At 42.8% G+C, this 14,406-nt stretch overlaps 1 pseudogene across 1 annotated transcript; it reads left to right on the top strand.

Annotated features, from left to right (window-relative positions):
- Positions 1-6,218: 6,218 nt before the first annotated feature.
- LOC125549167 (uncharacterized) lies at positions 6,219-8,521 on the top strand (annotated as a pseudogene). Its single transcript, XR_015598932.1, has 2 exons — positions 6,219-6,366; positions 6,802-8,521. The product of XR_015598932.1 is annotated as an uncharacterized LOC125549167 (transcript).
- Positions 8,522-14,406: the final 5,885 nt, after the last annotated feature.

The following is a 14,406-nucleotide window of genomic DNA, read 5'->3' as shown; positions in this document are numbered from 1 at the left end:
TTAGTTCTCTGTCCTGAAAGAAAACAACCTTACTGAGCAACACAACCCTAGCATCTCCGCCTCCGGAACCAAAACCTTGCTAGAGCTCAAGCGAGAAGGGATCGCTCCATTGCGGTCCGGACTAGCCTTGCCGAAGGAAGGTGGATGGAGGAGAAGAGAAAACTCAACGGAGGCAATCAAAATTGCCACCGATAGGAGCAAACCCTAATGAGAGGGGAATAGATCCCCTACAGCATGAGTTGGTCTCCCGCGCGGCCGTAGCATGGAGCTGGGTTTTCATGGCTTCTCGTTTTTACACTACGGGCCTGCTGAGCTTCTTGGATTTGGTTTCGGGGAGCTCAAACATTTTGGCCCAGTTTCGAGTGTGGAGTTCGCGGAGGTGGAATGTGCCGAGATCTCCTACTTGACGCTTGTTGAGGCTATGCTCGCTAAGGAGAGCAAAGGGACCGACCCAGTTTGTCCGCGCAAAACGTCAATTCGTTGGTGTTTTTTTTATCGTTTCTCCTGATTATTTGTATTTTTCCTGTTTTTGGTCGTTTTTTCAATTTTAAAATATGACCTTTTTTGAAACGTGAACACATTTTCAAAAGTGAACAACATTTGGAAAGTATGAACATTTTTTCAAAATATGAAAAAATAGTTTAAAAAATGTGATATATTTTTTGAAATAGCATTTTTTTAAGTGAACAATATTTGAAAAACATGAACAATTTTTTAAAACAAGAAGAAAACTTTAAAAAATATGAACATTTTCTGAAATTGTGAGCATTTAATAGTGAATAATTTTTTAAAAAGAAAAAAAATGTAAAACGTGGAAAAAAGTTATTAAAAAATGTAAACATGTTTTGAATTTGTGAAAAAAAATTCTGTTCCAGGAAATTTTGTGAACGGTGAACAAATTTTTTAAAGTGAACAAAACATTGAAAAATGTGAACATTATTTGAAATTGCTAACGAATTTCAAATTCTAAACAAGATTATTGAATTATGACAATATTTCTGAAAAGTGATTTTTTTCAAAACATGAAAAAAAATTGAAACCATGAACATTTTTTTCGAAATGTGAATAGTTTAGAAATTGCGAGCAAATTTTGGAAACTGTGAACAAAATTTTAAATATGTTTTAAGAATTTGAGCACAAATTTAAAATTCAGGACATTTTTTGAATTTATGAAAAAAGCACAAAAAAGAAACAGAAAAAAGAAAAAAAATAAGCGGGAAAACAGAAAAAGAAGAAAACTGAAAAAACCCGTAAAAAATAGAACACGACAAGCAGTTTCAGGGAACCTTTTGGAAGGTTCTCGAAGCTGCATGCTCCTTGAAATGGGCTGGTCCATGTGCTCGTTTGCTTCGCTTATTATTTTTTTACAAATAAGATTGGTAATGAAGTGATGAAGGGTCCCACTCCAGTTACATTCCGGGGTGAAGAGAATTATAGTTTGAATAGTTAAGTAAATGCTTGCATTTCTTTTGTAGGTGTAGCATTATTGTGCACATGAGGCGGCATATAGGATGTGCCGGATGTGTCATCGCTCCCATAATTCAATTCTGCAACTGGCTCTTTTTTCAAAAACACATACTTCCTCTATTTCATAATATAAGAACGTTTTTGACACTACAAATTTAAATTTAAAATCTAAAAAAGTATAGAATAATCCATATAACTAAGAATTACAATGAAGATATTTTGAAAACACCTTCTTCATGGTATTAATCTCTACTAGAAGAAATTCTTCAAAGACTTTAGTAAAGAGATTGCAATTGGATTGGAACAACATGTTGTCCGCTTTCACCTACACCAAATCATCAATATTGGTTTTTGAAAGTGCCTTGAGTCGCCCATCGAAAAGATGAGAAGTCTTGAGTTGAACGTACTTGGGCGGGGATGATCTCCTAAAAATGCAGGTCATCGAATCACAATATATTCACATGCTGTGATGGTGTCGATCACCTCCATGGAAAATCAAACTAACAAAAAAAGCTTGACATATTACTAATATAAATGCATTAGCGAATAATCGAACCTGTGAGGATAGAAACTCTCTAACTTTTTGTCACCGCCAAAAGATAGAGTTCTTTCAATTTTTCATATAAAAACAAAGATCACTATCTTTGCAAAAAAAATAACAAAGATCATTAGACGCTAATGAAAAACTTGAAACTCTTGAAGATAAGTGGCCCCCCACCCCGCAGTGTGAGTGTTGACCAAAAGTCTGGTGCTACGGTGGCGGCTGCGCCGTTGAGGAACCCTAGACTTTGCTCAGGAGGTATGCACATTCTGTAACCGATAGGTTCAAAGAAAAGAAATTCTACATTTTTTCTTCGGTTCTGGGCCGAGTAAGGCCAGGGAAAGAAGAAGGGACGTGTCTAGCGGGCGGCCGTTGGCCCGCTAGCACACTCGAGCGGCCGTCAGAAAAGGAAAGATCTGGTCCCCCCGATCCCAGAAAAGGAAAGCCTCCCCGGGCTTCCCCCTGTAGCAACAACCTCGTGTGAACCCAACAAACCACGCGCTGACGCGGTCCCGAGGCCATCACGTGCCCTTCCCTTCCCTCCCCTCCCCTCCTGAAGCTCTCACGCCACCTGGCCACTTCTTTCCCACGCCCTTACCTGTCCCACCTTCTTCCCCATGAAACAATGGTTTCCCAGGTCTGAATCTGCATCGCTAGAGCTGCCATGGCAGATGAATCAAAGTGAAATAACAGCGATATGGAACAATTTGCTTTAAAAAAAAGAAGAGGGAGGACAGATCAGAACGTACCAGGTAGCACCAGTAGGGGTGAAAAAAAGGAGATCCTTTTCTCCTCATGTTCAGATCCTCCCTCCTAGACTTTTCCTTTTCCCTAACCAAATTTCTCTTTCCCAAAAAAAGCTTCTTCATAGGTGAAAACGGGGAGGTTTTGTACCTGTTCAATTTTAACTAATTTTTGTGCAACTACATCATGGGACAAGCCAACATTTGTAGCACTTTGTGCAACAAAATGCAGAAAATGTGCAAATATATATGAGAGCGCATAGAGTCTTATTTCACACAAAATCCAGAAGAACCGACATCCATGTAGCAAAAAAAGGAAGAAAAGAAAAGTATGTTGTAGGTACTATGAAAACACAACTACTTACTAGACAAGAATCTGGTTTGCAAGTGTTCTTTTTTCCTTTGACCTTTCCACACAGTAGTATATGTGTGTTTGTAGCTGAGAATTATGTGCACAAATCTACAACAGCTCCTCCACCCCCATAACTTGCAAAACCTGAACATGATGCAAAAAGAAGCCTGAGAGAAATGAACCAACTCTGGGTTGTATCTGTGCAGCTTAACGAGCACAGGTGTGCAACTGACAACAATCTATATCCATCTACTTGTGGGGTTTGAATTTTAGTAGTTGGCATCTTCAATTCGTATAAAAGTTGAAGATGCCAACTCATATATTTTCAAATTTAGTATGGTTTTAGCTCAAAATTATGTATGCAAAATTCAAAAAAAAAACTTACTCTGGCTATTGTGCAACTACATCATCTATTTTATGCAACTGCAAGTACTCCTACATGCAATTCATGTTGCATGTTTGTGCAAGTACATAGTGAATTTTGAACTGATGAATAGGATGTATTTAGCCTGTCTGGACATAAGAAATGGAAAAATAGTGAATTTTAAAATATTATAATCTTACACATAAGTAGTGCAACTACATTCAAGTGCATGTGCAAACCTAGAAAATCATATGCATGTGAACACATGAGGATGCCAACTACTGAATGGTTCTTGTGCAACTAAAGGAGTAGAAGATGCCAACTCAAGTGACATTGTTGTGCAACTATTAAAAAAAGTTGGAAATGCCAACTCTTGATTGGTTCTTGTGCAACTAAAATAGTTGAGGATGCCAACTCATGTGATAGTTGTGGAACTATTTTAAAAGTTGAGACTGTCCACTCCCAAATGGTTTTGGTATAACTATGAAACTTGAGGATGTCAACTCGTATGATATTGTTGTGCAACTATTTGAAAAGTTGAGGATACCTCTCCTTTAGTAGAACCGCATCTCCTTCTACAACCATTTTTGGTCCGTGAAAAAAAGCAAACGAAAAAATTAGTCAAAGAACCAGATGTATAAAAGAAAAAAGAGAGCAAAAACAATTGATATAAAAAAATGCCATGAGGTAAGCAACGTATGTCAATTTTTTAAAGCACACCTACAAAATAAAAAAATGTGTGCAACTTGTTGCACTGTATGACCAACTGGACACACATGAATGTGCAACCAAAAAAATAGCATACACACTGCCTAAACATGATTTAGGCACTGGAGCCAAAACTAACTAGCTGACAACCGTGCAACTAGATAGCCCTTCCCTGTGCAACTGCATAAGTGTGGCTAAGCTAACTAGGATATGTGTTGCTTTGATCTAGATACTCCTGTACAAACGCATATCCTTGGCAGCAGGGCACACATGAGTGTGCAACAAAATAAACCACATACACATTGCTTGAACATGGTTTACAAAGTGTATCCATCTAAATACCATCGATTGTGCAACGGGTTAGCCCTCACTATGCAACTTCATAAGTTGGCTAGCCAACTGAGATATGTATATGCGGCATCCAACTACGTTTGCGTTCCTGTGCAACTATTACAACAAACTAGCCAATTGGTTACTTATATGCATGCAAATTAATTAGGAGAAAACAGAGAAACCACACAGATGCATTTACAAGAAAAAAGAGGTACAGAAGGTAATGAAGCTCTACGGAGAGTATCATGTTTAACGAGACAATTGTAGTCTAGGCAAGAATAGATGGATCAAAATAGGATCATGAACCATACCCATACCAATAATGACAAAATTAGAACAGCTCGCCGTCAAAATCAAACTCAAACCCACCACTAAAATCCTAATCGCCTTACAAACCCACCACTAATCCTAATCAACGTAGCTCCTTCAGCAAGATGCCAAAACTCCTGTAGATCAACAATCCAATCATAGCAGGATGACAAAAGTGATGCATCTGTATAATGAATTTGACTGCATTTCCTGAAAAAAATACCTACAAGGGGTTGAGTTCACAATCTGTCAGAATGAAGATGTTCTTAATATTCAAGTACTACTACTATTTGGTTAAGGTAGCAGACTAGACACACATAAGTGGAGGCGGATTATATGACTGAGTGAAAATTGTCGATAACAATTAGATGAACTGCACAGACATCAAAAAGTATGATTGCTCCCATCAATATCTGATAAGATCAGATTATAGCAGTTAAGCTACAAAATTTGTATTTTCTACTTCAGCTGCCATAGAAAACCCAAGTTGAATCAACACAAGTAAATTTCTCAAGTCCAGACTGCTAAAAATACGAACTTTCCAGAGTAAATTGATGAAGTAGGAAAATGACAGCAAAGTCAGACTACCAGTATCAACAAGATTTAGATCCTACAACGTTCATTCTTGTAAAACAACAAGTTCATGGCTGAATCCTCTCGAGGAGACCAGTGGAGAGAGAGAGAGAGAGAGAGAGAGAGAGAGAGAGCAGGGAGGGTGTTGGCGGGAGAGATAGATCAGTGGAGTGAAGGAACGGGAATTCTACCTGCATGTGAGAGGATTCACAGCCGTGCGGAGCCGCCATGAGCTCGTACAAGCTCCGCTGCAAATCTTGTGCGGCGGGGGCAAGGCACCTGGCCGCGTTGTAGAATCGGCAGGGGAGGGGATGGCCGAGGGAGCGGCGCTCAACGGCGGAGAGGCATGTGCCCTTGGCAGAAGATGAGTCGCAGCGGCGCCAGAGGTAGGGGACAACTTTGTGGCGGCTCATGGTGGCGGGGAAGACGTAAGACCTGCTGGGGTGGCGATGCGCAACCGCAACGGGAGGTCGGCGACGGCGAGCTGGCATCGTCAGGAGGCAGCGTGAGGGAGGAGGTGGGGTGCGCGACGGGTGTCGCTAGTGGAGGAAGAAGGTAGTCGGGCTCGGGAGTGGATAAGATTTGTCTTTTCCTTTTTTTTAGTTGAGAAAAGATGGACAGAGTGTGAGGTCGCTGTTGGCTGCCGGTCTCGTCAAATAGTGCGCGTGCACTTTTAAGATTTCAGGAAGAAGAAGAGAGGCAAATCGCGGAGCAGCTCGCCTTCTTCCCTCCCGCGCCGCTCCAGAGTCCTGAGGTTGGTCTTTCCCTCTCCCTCTCTCTGCTGCTGCGCCGCCGTCGCCGCTAGGGTTAGCCTGAGCCGCCGCTTAGACGCCCGCGCGCCCCGATCAACGTGCTCCCCTCCCTCTGTCGCGGCCAGAAGGGACGACCGAGAAAAAGAGGGGACGAGCAGATCAGCGGGGGCGATGGCCGCCGCTTGCTCTGCCACCTCGTGCCACAGATCTGGAATGGAAAAAAGGTAGCGAGTCCGGCGGCGGGGCAGATTTGGGTTGTTTGGGGGGAGGTAGCCCGCCGGAGGGAGAAGAAAGAGAGGGGGGGACGATGTATTGAGGGAGATGCTGGTGCTATTTGTTTGGATTTTGGGGAGACGATGGAGAGCAGAGAGGATTGCCCGCTGCTGTGCTTTTTGCTGCATGAGAGAGCACAGGGGATGCAGTGTAGAATGGGTTGGGGCGGTAGTAACAGGGAGAGAATGGTGACTCGATGGAGAAGACAGAGTTAGTGCAGGGAGTGTTACTTGCTGCTGCCGCTTGCTTGCTTTGCTTGATGCTTTGTGCTACTACTGCTTGATACTGTAGTTGATACTAGTACTTCTGTTCATTTCTCTTTGAATCATTCCTTTTTGATCGATTTTTGCGGTTGTTATAACCGGGGTCCTTCTTCCTTTTTGCAGGGAGGAGTATGGCATTGGATTCTAGCAGTCGATTCTGTCCTTGAGATCCAGAATCAAGCTAAGCAGCAACTCCAGCGTGCAGCAATGGCGGCCGCGGCTGCTGAAGTTCTCCTGCCTTCCAAGAGGCAAAAGAATAACCCCAGTTGTCTGGGAACCTTGCCAGTCCTTCCGGTCACGGCAACTGCAGACTGGTCCTCGCTCCAGCCCGACATAGTCCGCCACATCGCCAACTCCTTCCTCACCACTGACGACGTCGACTGCTACATGGACTTGCGCGCCGTCTGCCACAACTGGCGCTGCGCCACCGACGACCCCAAGGACGACACTTCAGACCCTCGGTTCCTCCCGTATCGGTGGATCATCCTCAACGACGCCTTTCAGAGTGGCACGCGTCGCCTCTTGGTCAACACCAACACTGGCCGGTTCCTCCACAGGGAGCTCCCATTGCTCCGCGACTACTATGTCATAACCACCACTCTCACCGGCTTCTTCGTCCTGGCTGATAGGAGCCCTCCTCATGCCGCTCGTGTATTCAACCCTCTCACCGGCGGCACCATCCCATTCACGGTGCCTGTGCCGCCCGAGGTGAATGTTGCCGGTTCCATCTGCTTTGACTTCACTTTGCCTTTGCTCACCTTGCTCTCCGACTCATCTCACAAGCTGTACATGACCAGGCCTGACCAGTTTGAAGTCGAAGACCATAAGTTTCCAGTTTATAGTTTCATCCGAAGGGCAGTCGTAGGTGGTTTGATCGGTCGTTGGTGGGGATCAGCCGGAATGTCTGACGTGATTGGCAAGATCTTGGGTGTGGCAGAGTCGCTCCATGCTCATCCATTGAAGTTTTTTTCCGCTGATCCTCCTGAGATGGGGTCTGCAGACAACGCCCGGTGTTTCCTAATGGACTTTGGTGGACATATGCTGGCCATCATCAAGGGACAAGGACTCATCCAGGTTTTTAAGTCGATGACGAGAATGGCACACTTTCGCATGTGAAGAGCATCATCAACCATGCCATCTTCATTGGTCACCATAGGTGCCTAGCTGTGAACACCGATATGTTCCCATCGATTGAGGCAAACTGTATTTACTATACTGAACACCTGGGTTCCTCTGCTCGTATCTGGAAGTTCAACATCGAGGACAGGGAAGTAGAGACGGTCTCGGAAGCTGTTGATTTTGCGAAGAAGGACAAGCAGTTTGTCCTCGTCGCCGACCGTCCTTTCACGATCATCCAGCTTCTCTCAAGCTACACCATCAACATCCAGGATTCTGAACTGGCCTTACAACAGATCACATAAGGCGCCGCCGATGAACTGGATGATTAAGCCTATGGTATGCATTGCTAAGAAATGGTTCAGTGTTTTCTCTGTGGTCTTTTGTTTTGTTATTTTGGTTATGCCTCGACTTGTTCAGAGCGAGAAACAGGTTGAATCTAGGTTGTATGTTCTGTGATGGAATTAGTGTTTGCTATCCTAATTAGGACATGATGATATGTACCCAACGCTCCACTGTTTAGCTTGATGGTGCAATGTGGCCCTTAATTGCTGCAGTAAATAGTTTCGGGTCGACCTTTCCCCCCATTTTCTGTATATGGCCCTGCAATGTGTTGTTCTAGGCAAGAACAGGTTTTAGATTTGCTTACTGGTGGTCTGTGGAACTGCTGTATGCTGTGGCAGGGCTTAAATAGAGTATGAATTCAATGTTTCATCTATTTTTTTAATGCTTCCTGGTGTCTACGCTTCATCCCGTGTACTACTTGCTTTTGTTATTTGTTCTTTTGTTTGATCTCTGGGCCTTACTGCAGAAATACAATTCCACTTACGGACTTGAGATGTCTGTTGCAGCTTACCATTGCTGCCATGAACTTAGGAAAGCCTTTTTGTAGAAAAGTTAATGACACGATTTGTCTGTGCTGTTTCTGGATGGGTTTGGTAGATATAGTGAACATGTTTTGCCGGGCAGGCGTATTACTTTAACATGCATAGACTGTATCATGCATGTTCAGTAGTCGCATGTGTTGATTGGATCATAGTAGTATGAAACATAGCTGTTCAGAATGAACATGGTCATGCATGAAGAGGTAACTTATCATAGACCAGCCAGATGTAGTGGTTCAGGGGTATGGTAAGTGCATTAAGCCAGCGATCAGGCGATGAAGCATAAATTAGTCCTTTAGCTTTCCTCTGAAGCTTTCTTTTCTTTTTGAGATGGGTACCTTTGACTCCCTTAACGAACGCTCCAGTTTTGTGGTGGCCTGTTCGTCGGGCACCCAGGCCCGGGGAGCAATCCTTTTGGCGGCATGCCGAACATATGCACCACCGCAAAATAATACACTGGACTACTATTCTTGGCCTAACATTTTCACTGAAGAATTCACCTGGCTAAACATTCTAGCTGTTGGCAGTGGCCCTTGCTACATTATAAACACTAGTTAAAATCATGGTCTTTTATATCTTGGAGATCTTCGCATGCAGTCTTCCTTAGTTACCTGGTACTACTCATGTTATTTCAGTGGCTGAATGCAGTTATCAGGGCTATACTTTGGACCTTGTTCGTGCCTTTGACAAGATAGTATGTCAAGTAAAATACCAAATCATGGTTAAAAAATTGATACCAACCATGGTAAATAATGCAGAAACCTGCACTATTTTTTCTTCAGAGAACCGAACCCAAAGTACATGCTATAAAAACTTTGTACATATTCTAATTTATTCTGAATGAAAAGACAGTGTTCTTGTTGTTTGCTCGGAACAAAGGAAAATTTTACTCAAGGGGACCATAAGTACATATCAATCTAGTTTAATCCATATGCAATACTTGAAAAATAACAAAAACTATATTTTTACTATTGTCACAACTTCTAAGTGATTAGTTGCATCTGCATTATCATGTTCATTCCCGGAAAAAAATATCATGGCATGATTTGATCTAATCAACACCTGTATGTCTAAAAATAAAACAGCAGTCCGGCAAAAATGTGTGAAGGTCTAAATCAGAAAACAACATTCACATATCGTGTCAGAAATTTATAGATGCAAATCACATCTAAATTTCATAGCAGCAAATTATGGTGAGCTGCAAAGCAACATCTTTGGTTCTCAACTGCAATTATGCTACAAATTGTGTTGGTTCATTTTTTAGTAATGCCCTAGCAGTTCCACCTAATACAACTCATTGATTCGGGCAGGACCGTGCACCGAAGCACCCAACTCGCTCGGTTCACCAACACCACTGTCCACTCGCATCTCGCCGGTGGTAAGCAGGCCGGAGTGGCGTCTTAACAACCGGCTTGTAGACATTGATGCGGTGCTTCTTCCTCAACTCAGATCATTCTAGCACTAAGACGTAGCATCCTCCTCAGAGATGCCCAATTTCCACAAGGCCTCCTCCAGTTGAGCCCTACCCAACATGGCTGGCTTGCCTCTCGTCTCCATCCAAGCACCGCTAGAAGGGAGTGGATGTCGCCAACTTACTCCCTAGTTTTTTTTTTGGGGGGGGGGGGGGGGGGGGTTGTAGTATAATATATTTTTGGAACAGATTTTTTTTTGCAATCTCTGGGAAAAATCCTTTTTTCGGTATTTTTGAACAGATTTTTTTTTGCAATCTCTAGGAAAAATCCTTTTTTCGGTATTTTTGAACAGATTTTTTTTTGCAATCTCTAGGAAAAATCCTTTTTTCGGTGCAAGGAAGAAAAGAAATGTTGTACCCCGCGATCTCCTTGGTTCACAAGTTTTTTTTGTTTGTTTTAGAAACTCCTTGGTTCACAAGTGATCAAAACAGAGAAGTTCAGAGTGATCTGCTTCTGGGCTAAGCCCAGCCCGGCGGCCATGGCGGCGGCCGCAACAGCAGCAGCGACGACGCTTCTCCTCCCCGGCCTCCTAGACGATGTCTTCATCTGGGAGATCCTCGTCCGCCTCGACCCCAAATCCCTCCTCCGCTGCCGTGCCGTCCGCCGCGCCACCTCCACTCGCCGCTTCCTCCTCGCCCACCACGCCCGCCAGCTCTGAATGTTAATTGCTTGTCTCCCTTTCGGCTGAAGTGAAGTAATGTTGATTTGCTTTTGGAATATTTGCCAGCTGATCCGCCTCATGTGTCTATATTCTTGGCAGGAATTTACGTTGCTAGCGCTGTTCTTAGTTCTTAGCACCCTATTTCTTGAATTAAAAAATTGACATTACCATTTTTTATCTAGTTGTCTTCTTAATAGTCAATATTTATGGTGTTTCTTGTTTCTCCCCTTTGTTGAAGCTGGCGATGAACATAGGCAGATTCTTTGTTGACTCGCATGCTACATCTGATATTTTTAGAAGACCTTAGAGTACTGGTAGTTAAATTAATGGTTGCCTCATAGTCAACTGCTCAACGAAATGTTCTGTCACAATTCATTTTTCTTGATGCATCTATTGCAGCTGGTTATATTTGACTCGATCCAAGGAGATTTAGCATTTTGTAGAAAAGACTGGTACAGCAAACTGAAATATCTATGAATACCATTTTGGGCTTCCATCCTGACACCGTTTTCCTGTTATGTTGTTTTGAGTGATCTCTTTTACTATTTCACTTTTTGTGCTAAACATTTTAAGGATCATTGCTTCATGTGATGCATGATCTGAACATAAGTTGAAGAAACAAAACCTGTACTAATAAACACAAGAAATGTTTGTCATCGCCAGGCCCAGGTTCTATAGTTTGTTCATGTCTTGAGCAGGACAACACAGGCCTGTTGTGTGGCAATACTACTGTAGAAGTAAGTTGAAAGTCACTCTGATCATTGGCTTCAGAATTTAGAAGTAAGGTGTCAAAGTAAGTTCATCATCCAGATTAATTGATGTGGTATGTGTAACTGGCGATGGATCAACAAATCTCTTCACCTTGAACTGTATCCGGTGCTCTTTGGTCCAAGCTTAGATCCTCTCGTCTCCATCCAAGCACCGCTAGCAGGAGTGGATGTCGCCAACTTACTCCCTAGTTTTTTTTTTGGGGGGGGGGGGGGGGGGGGGTTGTAGTATAATATATTTTTGAAACAGATTTTTTTTGCAATCTCTGGGAAAAATCCTTTTTTCGGTATTTTTAAACAGATTTTTTTTGCAATCTCTGGGAAAAATCCTTTTTTCGGTATTTTTGAACAGATTTTTTTTTGCAATCTCTAGGAAAAATCCTTTTTTCGGTATTTTTGAACAGATTTTTTTTTCAATCTCTAGGAAAAATCCTTTTTTCGGTGCAAGGAAGAAAAGAAATGTTGTACCCCGCGATCTCCTTGGTTCACAAGTTTTTTTTGTTTGTTTCAGAAACTCCTTGGTTCACAAGTGATCAAAACAGAGAAGTTCAGAGTGATCTGCTTCTGGGCTAAGCCCAGCCCGGCGGCCATGGCGGCGGCCGCAACAGCAGCAGCGACGACGCTTCTCCTCCCCGGCCTCCTAGACGACGTCTTCATCTGGGAGATCCTCGTCCGCCTCGACCCCAAATCCCTCCTCCGCTGCCGCGCCGTCCGCCGCGCCACCTCCACTCGCCGCTTCCTCCTCGCCCACCACGCCCGCCAGCTCTGAATGTTAATTGCTTGTCTCCCTTTCGGCTGAAGTGAAGTAATGTTGATTTGCTTTTGGAATATTTGCCAGCTGATCTGCCTCATGTGTCTATATTCTTGGCAGGAATTTACGTTGCTAGCGCTGTTCTTAGTTCTTAGCACCCTATTTCTTGAATTAAAAAATTGACATTACCATTTTTTAACTAGTTGTCTTCTTAATAGTCAATATTTATGGTGTTTCTTGTTTCTCCCCTTTGTTGAAGCTGGCGATGAACATAGGCAGATTCTTTGTTGACTCGCATGCTACATCTGATATTTTTAGAAGACCTTAGAGTACTGGTAGTTAAATTAATGGTTGCCTCATAGTCAACTGCTCAACGAAATGTTCTGTCACAATTCATTTTTCTTGATGCATCTATTGCAGCTGGTTATATTTGACTCGATCCAAGGAGATTTAGCATTTTGTAGAAAAGACTGGTACAGCAAACTGAAATATCTATGAATACCATTTTGGGCTTCCATCCTGACACCGTTTTCCTGTTATGTTGTTTTGAGTGATCTCTTTTACTATTTCACTTTTTGTGCTAAACATTTTAAGGATCATTGCTTCATGTGATGCATGATCTGAACATAAGTTGAAGAAACAAAACCTGTACTAATAAACACAAGAAATGTTTGTCATCGCCAGGCCCAGGTTCTATAGTTTGTTCATGTCTTGAGCAGGACAGCACAGGCCTGTTGTGTGGCAATACTACTGTAGAAGTAAGTTGAAAGTCACTCTGATCATTGGCTTCAGAATTTAGAAGTAAGGTGTCAAAGTAAGTTCATCATCCAGATTAATTGATGTGGTATGTGTAACTGGCGATGGATCAACAAATCTCTTCACCTTGAACTGTATCCGGTGCTCTTTGGTCCAAGCTTAGATCCTCTCGTCTCCATCCAAGCACCGCTAGCAGGAGTGGATGTCGCCAACTTACTCCCTAGTTTTTTTTTTTGGGGGGGGGGGCGGGTTGTAGTATAATATATTTTTGGAACAGATTTTTTTTTGCAATCTCTGGGAAAAATCCTTTTTTCGGTATTTTTGAACAGATTTTTTTTTGCAATCTCTAGGAAAAATCCTTTTTTCGGTATTTTTGAACAGATTTTTTTTTGCAATCTCTAGGAAAAATCCTTTTTTCGGTGCAAGGAAGAAAAGAAATGTTGTACCCCGCGATCTCCTTGGTTCACAAGTTTTTTTTTGTTTGTTTTAGAAACTCCTTGGTTCACAAGTGATCAAAACAGAGAAGTTCAGAGTGATCTGCTTCTGGGCTAAGCCCAGCCCGGCGGCCATGGCGGCGGCCGCAACAGCAGCAGCGACGACGCTTCTCCTCCCCGGCCTCCTAGACGATGTCTTCATCTGGGAGATCCTCGTCCGCCTCGACCCCAAATCCCTCCTCCGCTGCCGTGCCGTCCGCCGCGCCACCTCCACTCGCCGCTTCCTCCTCGCCCACCACGCCCGCCAGTTCTGAATGTTAATTGCTTGTCTCCCTTTCGGCTGAAGTGAAGTAATGTTGATTTGCTTTTGGAATATTTGCCAGCTGATCCGCCTCATGTGTCTATATTCTTGGCAGGAATTTACGTTGCTAGCGCTGTTCTTAGTTCTTAGCACCCTATTTCTTGAATTAAAAAATTGACATTACCATTTTTTATCTAGTTGTCTTCTTAATAGTCAATATTTATGGTGTTTCTTGTTTCTCCCCTTTGTTGAAGCTGGCGATGAACATAGGCAGATTCTTTGTTGACTCGCATGCTACATCTGATATTTTTAGAAGACCTTAGAGTACTGGTAGTTAAATTAATGGTTGCCTCATAGTCAACTGCTCAACGAAATGTTCTGTCACAATTCATTTTTCTTGATGCATCTATTGCAGCTGGTTATATTTGACTCGATCCAAGGAGATTTAGCATTTTGTAGAAAAGACTGGTACAGCAAACTGAAATATCTATGAATACCATTTTGGGCTTCCATCCTGACACCGTTTTCCTGTTATGTTGTTTTGAGTGATCTCTTTTACTATTTCACTTTTTGTGCTAAACATTTT

The sequence above is a fragment of the Triticum urartu genome, chromosome 3A, assembly GCF_056163025.1.
Source record: "Triticum urartu cultivar PI428250 chromosome 3A, HENAU_Tu73, whole genome shotgun sequence".
In the NCBI taxonomy this organism is placed as follows: domain Eukaryota; kingdom Viridiplantae; phylum Streptophyta; class Magnoliopsida; order Poales; family Poaceae; genus Triticum; species Triticum urartu.
Note: the sequence above shows the minus strand (reverse complement) of the source record. Positions and strands in the feature narration are given on the sequence as shown.